This window comes from Sapajus apella, unplaced genomic scaffold (assembly GCF_009761245.1).
Source record: "Sapajus apella isolate SASKATOON/1434 unplaced genomic scaffold, GSC_monkey_1.0 scaffold67, whole genome shotgun sequence".
Taxonomy (NCBI): domain Eukaryota; kingdom Metazoa; phylum Chordata; class Mammalia; order Primates; family Cebidae; genus Sapajus; species Sapajus apella.
In genome coordinates this window covers 9,234,756-9,242,807 of record NW_022437007.1, presented here as the reverse complement: position 1 = coordinate 9,242,807, position 8,052 = coordinate 9,234,756, and the positions used below count along the sequence as shown (strand labels likewise).

At 38.2% G+C, this 8,052-nt stretch overlaps 2 long non-coding RNA genes across 2 annotated transcripts in view; one reads left to right on the top strand and one right to left on the bottom strand.

Annotated features, from left to right (window-relative positions):
- Positions 1–2,834, top strand: part of LOC116530498 — a 14,616-nt gene extending 11,782 nt beyond the window's left edge. Inside the window, exon 2 of the long non-coding RNA XR_004260032.1 lies at positions 1,250–2,834. This is a non-coding gene — a long non-coding RNA (uncharacterized LOC116530498). The remainder of the gene's footprint in view (positions 1–1,249) is intronic.
- LOC116530497 overlaps positions 1–4,710 on the bottom strand; it is a 9,387-nt gene extending 4,677 nt beyond the window's left edge. Inside the window, exon 1 of the long non-coding RNA XR_004260031.1 lies at positions 4,669–4,710. This is a non-coding gene — a long non-coding RNA (uncharacterized LOC116530497). The remainder of the gene's footprint in view (positions 1–4,668) is intronic.
- Positions 4,711–8,052: the final 3,342 nt, after the last annotated feature.

Genomic DNA, 8,052 nt, shown 5'->3' with positions numbered 1-8,052 from the left:
AAAAAAAAAAAAAAAAAAAAAAAAAAAAAAAAAAAAAAAAAAAAACTTTTTAGGCAATTTAGGCACATCATAATTTTCAACCTATTGATGAGAATACATACTTAGGCACAATCTATTGATTGAGAATTATAATGTGCCTATGTAGCAATTAATTGAGAATTATGATGTGCCCACATATCAATTGAGATAAGTGTCCAACTCACTCACATTCTAGATAGTCTCATGTTAGAATGAAGGGATTTTCTCTTTCCCTGGGCTACTTGTGATATTCCTGAGAACTATTTTATTTTTATTTTAGTGGGACTGTAGATTATGTACTTATGTAATTTTCTTCTTTGTGTTGGCTGCTGGAAAACTTGGGGCCAAATTTTGGCCCATGTCTAACAACTGTCTTGATTCTTACAGATCATGTTGTAATAATCTCATTCCTGGCTTACTAATATTTTACTACATGCATTTTTATTTTTTCCTGTTCTCCCTATCTTTCTGTTTTTAGCTGCATTTTTTTCATGTCCATTGAATGTATATTGTACATTTAAAAAAATTTTTTTTTCATTTGGAACAGGAAGGTTATAAACAAATAATATTATTTTAACAAACTACCTTTTATGCATTTTGTTTAATGAGCCCACTCTTGAAGAAGTTTTGAAACATAAGGGAATGATCATTGCATTGTTGGGGCCATGACATTTTTAAATGGCTTAGTCCCACTTTCACCTCTAATTAGCAGATGCATTTAGGCAATATTTTGAAATTCTCTGGGCTTCCATTTCCCGTCTGTGAAGTGAGTCAGTTAGAAACAGGCAGCCTCGGTTAAAGATTATACACCAGGTGGTTTTGGCAGGAGACGTAATGCAACTTCTGCCAGCTGAAGAAAAAGAGTAGAATGAGATGGGGCTAGCTTCAGTAAGACATAAGGAAGAAATAGCGTGGGGCTAAGATATGTGGGCAACTAGAGTTAGCTAACAATTTGGTTTCCATTTAAATGGATACTAACTTATAGATTTATTTCTTCTCTTTGTTTGGTGGAAGAAGGAAAAATTTTATTTGATTAGAATTGTTTTTAAAAACAGACTCATTCCCAATATCTAAAGCGAAATGAGTAGATAGAAAAAATTCAAAAATGGCATCTATATTATTCTGTTTTAAATATTTTTTTCTAAAACTAGTGTAAAAAAGGTAGAAAAACTACATGTTGAAACAATTTGTTCCTACTAAATGGAAATATTTTTGCACAATTTTGTTTCAGAATTTTAACCAACTGCAATGCACATGCTTATGACAAGAATGCACTACTGCAGAAGGTCAGAGCTAATGAGGAGTTTTCCCTCCATCCTCCCAGCCTTGAGAGTGCTTTTGTGTTGGCAAAAGAAAGCTCCATTATATTTCACCACTGAAACAAGAAGGTATGCGTTTGTTTATATGCAGGTCATCACCCAATACTTCTCTAACTTCTGTTCTAGGCAAATGAGAACACAGGTGAGATATATAGGCTATGACTGTTCACACCAAACAAATGCTGGATGTTATCACTGTGTTCTATTGGAACACATGCTTCAGGATTGTATGAATAGACAAAAGAGCTCAAGGAATTGAGACATCACAGAGCTCTGTCATTGTAGACCAGCAAGACTCAGAAAACCTGCGTTGCAACAGTTGTAAACAGTCACCCTGTGGCCAATACCTCAGTTTCAACAGAATACTAAATTAGATTTGTACATTTAAATATATTGCACATACGATTTTATTTGCATGCTTTTATAAATTTGCTTTGGAATTAAAATTCTATAAAAGGTACAAACAAATAGATGCAGGAGCCAGAAATACCCTTGGGAAAGTTAATGTCATTATGCATAAGCAAGAAAGTCACTGGGCCTGGCTACCAGGAAGTGAGACACAGAATGGGCAAATTTAGAATGGGAAAGGAGACACATGTGAGACTCCTGAGTGGAAATGCGGTGCGGATATGGATGCAGAGGTGGGGAACAGTGGGTGGAGCAAATGACAGAGTGCTCCTGTGGGAGAGAGGGACAGTCCAGAAGATGCGGGCAGATGGGAGGCCCTGAACTCCACCAACCCGATTTCTCAGGCTTTGCCAAAAGTCACAGCAGGGGCAAGTCAGCATGCTCATTGGAGGTCAGTCCGGGCGCCTGTGCAGGGCGCAGCGAGGGAAGCGTCCATCTCTGCTGCATTCACACCTGAGTGACTGTAGCGCCTCTGCAGGCGATTCAGTTCCACCCCGAATGTCTGCTGCCAGCCCCCCAGCAGCTGAGCGCAGCTTCCCAGTGATCAGGTGCGAGGTTCTCCGCCATCCCCATCTGTGCCTGGCTGATGCCTTACCATCTGGGTTCCACTGTGTCTCCCTCTCAGAGGAGCTTTTCCTTCACTTTCCTTCTCTGCTATTCCCCATCTCATAACCCTGCTTAATTTTTTTCAGAGCCCAAATTGCGATCTAAAATCATCTTACTTCCTCATTTGTTCAATTTTTTTTTTTGTAATTTTCCTCTTATCCTGCACGTTAACTTCACGAAAAAGTGGATCTTTTCTGTCCTGCGCATTATTTTAACGCTAAGAATCTACATCTGTTACAAACAATTACTGTCTGTAACATAGTCATTACATTCAGTATGCTAAGTGAATGAATGTTTTTGGTGCAAATCTAAATAGCCTTTTATTACAGGTAATTTAAATAAACACTTAATATTATATTTTAGAACACAATTTTAAAGGATTTTCTGTTACCAGATAGATGATGAACTTTTAACTTCTTAAACTGATGTCGTATTAAAAATACCTAGGAAAAAATAAAACAAATAATATGTAGAAAACTCTCATCACCTCCTTGTTGTTCTATGAGTCTTTAGTTTTCATACTGATTTTATCTTATGAACTTCAGAGGCATTTCTTCCAATTTGACTGTTTAAACAAGCTCCAGCCATAAAGCAAATTTGGAACTAGTGAGACTCATTCTTTACAAATGCCTTACTTCCTGTAGACACTAGTGAATTTGGCATATGGGTCAGATTCTGAATATTGCAGTTTTGTCTGTGTAACAAGATACAATTTTTAATCAAAGTCAAATTAACAAATAATTACCATAAAAATGTAATTTTCTTATTATCCAAGGGATAATTAAAGGTATTTCTAGATTTACAGCAGTGTGAAACATAGGGCCTTATCTCTGATAAAGAAGAGAATCAGTAAAGGTATGTTATTAAAGTCTAACTGTTGGGAATTACAAGGCAGCCTGTGTATGAGAAAGAGTAAAGACTTCACAGTGAAAGAGCTCTTGGTTTGTACTCTGGCTCTGTCAATTTCCAGCATAGACAGCCTTGGCAAAACTATTTCTCAGAAAGCCAAACGCATGACCATGTAGAATACCCTAGCACAGTGTCTGACATGTAGTAGGCATTTTTAAAACATATTTTTTTTTCCTTCTTTTTAAATTTTTTTTTCATTTAGGCAAGTAATTTCACAAATGCTGGTCAACTATTTGGGAGTGGTCAGTTTAATTTTGGATTCATGAGAATTCTAAATGTGCCCGAGAGAAGTAACCGCACCTGAACAACTTTTATTGAGGGTGCTCAGCAAAAGTTCTTGATTTACTGACATGCCTGTGTGCAAAGCTTTGGGTATAAATATAGTTCAAGTCATGGCATTTGATGGTTCATAACTTTGAAACAAAATTCATTGACCTTCATTGGCTACCCACATTTATTCCTTCCCATATTTCTAAGTACTATTAATGTACTACTTCTCTGCTAGATACCTAAGCATTTGGATTCATCTTTGACTCTGGTTGAAAAAGGGTCATGAAAAAATGAGATTTAATTTTGTTGAGGAGTGTTTATTGTGTTTTTATTTACCTTATCTATACTGGGTGCAGAAGATTTAAAGAGAAGAAACACTCAGTATTTACCTATAAGAAATTATAGCCTAGTAAGCGAATCAGGCACAAAAACCAAATGAGGACAGTTAAATGTGATAAGTGCTAAGAATTTAAATATGGACAAAGTCTTGTTGAACTACTGAGGGGAAGAAATTGCTCTTCTTGAGGATATCAGGGAAAGGATCCCAGAGAAAGTGCTTTTTGAAATGTATTTTAAAGAATGAATGAGAGTTGAGGAGGTGGAGGGGTGGAGAGGTCACGCTAAGCACCTAAAGTTTAAAGAAGATTCCAGGACTTAGTTCCTATGCTCTAGATTTATCACTAGGTGTATGTGGGGAAGTCATGGGAGATGAGATCTGAAAATTATACAATCTGCTGTAAGGGTGTGAAATCTTGAGTTTTCTGCTAATAAGTTTGGGTAGTATGCAGATTTTGTTGAACACCGAAATAACTGTATCATGCTAGCATCAGAATTTGCTTCCCCCTTCCCTTTGAAAGAACAGATCGTTCTGTTTGAGTATTTTTTATTTTTTTCTGACTGTGAACTACCTTTAACAATGTTTTCCTTATTTAGTATTTACTTTAGTGGTAGTGATATGAATTCTATAAAATTATTGCTATTTAACCATTCTGACCTACAAAAGCATCAGTTTCATATGGTTCAGACTGTATATCATGGCAATAATACCTAAACTTTTTTTTTTTTTTTTTTTTGAGACAGAGTTTCTCTCTTGTCACCCACGCTGGAGTGCAATGGCGCGATCTCGGCTCACCGCAACCTCCGCCTCCTGGGTTCAGGCAATTCTCCTGCCTCAGCCTCCTGAGTAGATGGGATTACAGGCACGCACCACCATGCCCAGCAATTTTTTGTAGTTTTAGTAGAGACGGGGTTTCACCATGTTGACAAGGATGGTCTCGATCTCTTGACCTTGTGATCCACCCGCCTCGGCCCCCCAAAGTGCTGGGATTACAGGCGTGAGCCACTGCGCCCGGCCCAATACCTAAACTTTTAAAATCATTTTAATGTTTTTATGTAGTTGATAATAAAATGTACTTAGTGTTTTTTTTGTTTGTTTGTTTTTATTCAGTTTATTCTGGATAAAAGTTTTTCATCAGACATGAAATATTCAAATATTTTCTTTCAGTCAGTGCCTTATCTTTTTTCTCCCCCATTTATTTTATTGCATTTTAGGTTTTGGGGTACATGTGAAGAACATGGAAGATTGTGGCATAGGTACACACGTGGCAGTGTGATTTGCTGCCTTCCTCCCCATCACCTGTATCTGGCATCTCTCCCCTTGCTATCTCTGCCTCTCCCCAGTTCCCCACCCCCCACAGTCCCTCCCCTATTTCCCCCCCAACTGACCCCAGTGTGTAGTGCTCCCCTCCCTGTGTCCATGTTCTCATTGTTCAACACCCGCCTATGAGTGAGAACGTGGTGTTTGATCTTCTGCTCTTCTGTCAGTATGCTGAGAATGATGGTTTCCATGTTCATCCAAGTCCCGACAAAGGACACAAACTCATCGTTTTTGATGGCTGCATAATATTCCACTGTGTATATGTGCCACATTTTCCCTGTCCAGTCTATCATCCATGGATGGGCATTTGGGTTGGTTCCAGGTCTTTGCTATTGTAAACAGTGCTGCAATGAACATTCATGTGCACGTGTCCTTATAGTAGAACGATTTATAATCCTTTGGATATATACCCAGTAATGGGATTGCTGGGTCAAATGAAATTTCTATTTCTAGGTCCTTGAGGAATCGCCACACTGTCTTCCACAATGGTTGAACTAATTTATACTCCCACCAACAGTGCAAAAGTGTTCCTATTTCTCCACATCTTCTCCAGCATCTGTTGTCTCCAGGTTTTTTAATGATCGCCATTCTAACTGGCGTGAGATGGTATCTCAATGTAGTTTTGATTTGCATTTCTCTAATGACCAGTGATGATGAGCATTTTTTCATATGTTTGTTGGCCTCATGCATGTTTTCTTTTGTAAAGTATCTGTTCATATCCTTTGCCCACTTTTGAATGGGCTTATTTGTTTTTTTCTTGTAAATCTGTTTTAGTTCTTTGTAAATTCTGGATATCAGCCCTTTGTCAAATGGATAAACTGCAAAAATTTTTTCCCATTCTGTTGGTTGCCAATTCACTCTAATGACTGTTTCTTTTGCTGTGCAGAAGCTGTGGAGTTTGGTTAGGTCCCATTTGTCTATTTTGGCTTTTGTTGTCAATGCTTTTGGTGTTTTGTTCATGAAGTTCTTGCCTACACCTATGTCCTGAATGGTTTTGCCTAGATTTTCTTCTAGGGTTTTTATGGTGTTAGGTCTTATGTTTAAGTCTTTAATCCATCTGGAGTTAATTTTAGTATAAGGTGTCAGGAATGGGCCCAGTTTCTGCTTTCTGCACATGGCTAGCCAGTTTTCCCAACACCATTTATTAAACAGGGAATCCTTTCCCCATTGCTTGTTTTTATGTGGTTTGCCAAAGATCACATGGTTGTAGATATGTTGTGTTGCCTCCGAGACCTCTGTTCTGTTCTGTTGGTCTATATCTCTGTTTTGGTCCCAGTACCATGCTGTTTTGATTACTGTAGCCTTGTAGTATAGTTTGAAGTCCGGTAGTGTGATGCCTCCTGCTTTGTTCTTTTTGCTTAGAATTCACTTGGCTATGTGGCCTCTCTTTTGGTTCCATATGAAGTTTAAGGTGTTTTTTTCCAGTTCTGTGAAGAAGGTCATTGGTAGCTTGATGGGGATAGCATTGAATCTGTAAATTACTTTGGGCAGTATGGCCATTTTCACGATATTGATTCTTCCTAACCATGAGCATGGAATGTTTCTCCATCTGTTTGTGTCCTCTCTCATTTCGTTGAGCAGTGGCTTGTAGTTCTCCTTGAAGAGGTCCTTTACATTCCTTGCTAGTTGTATTCCTAGGTATTTTATTCTCTTTGTGGCAATTGTGAATGGAAGTTTGTTCTTGATTTGGCTCTCTTTAAGTCTGTTATTGGTGTATAGGAATGCTTGTGATTTTTGCACATTGATTTTGTATCCTGAGACTTTGCTGAAGTTGCTTATCAGTTTCAGGAGATTTGGGGCTGCGATGATGGGGTATTCTATATATACAATCATGACGTCTGCAAATAGAGACAATTTGACTTCCTCCTTTCCTATTTGAATACCCTTTCTTTCATTTTCTTGCCTGATTGCTCTGGCTAGAACTTCTAGTACTATATTGAATAGGAGTGGTGAGAGAGGGCATCCTTGTCTAGTGACAGATTTCAAGGGGAATGCTTCCAGTTTTTGCCCATTCAGTATGATATAGGCAGTTGGTTTGTCGTAAATAGCTTTTATTATTTTGAGAAATGTTCCGTCAGTACCTAGCTTATTGAGGGTTTTTGGCATAAAGGGCTGTTGAATTTTGTCAAAGGCCTTCTCTGCATCCATTGAGATAATCATGTGGTTTTTGTCTTTGGTTCTGTTTATGTGGTGAATTACGTTTATAGACTTGCGTATGTTGAACCAGCCTTGCATCCCCGGGATGAAGCCTACTTGATCATGGTGGATAAGCGTTTTGATGTGCTGTTGCAATTGGCTTGTTAGCATTTTATTGAAGTTGTTTGCATCTATGTTCATCATGGATATTGTCCTGAAGTTTTCTTTTCTTGTTGAGTCTCTGCCAGGTTTTGGTATCAGGATGATGTTGGTCTCATAACATGATTTGGGAAGGATTCCCTCTTTTTGTATTGTTTGGAATAGTTTCAGAAGGAATGGTACCAGCTCCTCTTTGTATGTCTGGTAGAATTCGGCTGTGAACCCGTCTGGACCTGGGCTTTTTTTGGGTGGTAAGCTCTTAATTGCTGCCTCAACTTCAGACCTTGTTATGGGTCTGTTTAGGGTTTCAGCTTCTTCCTGGTTTAGGCTTGGGAGGAGGCAAGTGTCCAGGAATTTATCCATTTCTTCCAGGTTTACTAGTTTATGTGCATAGAGTTGTTTGTAATAATCTCTGATGATGGTTTGAATTTCTGTGGAATCTGTGGTGATATCCCCTTTATCATTCTATTTTGTTGATCTTTTCAAAAAACCAGCTCCTGGATTTATTGATTTTTTGAAGGTTTTTTTGTGTCTCTATCTCCTTCAGTTCTGCTCTGATCTTAACTATTT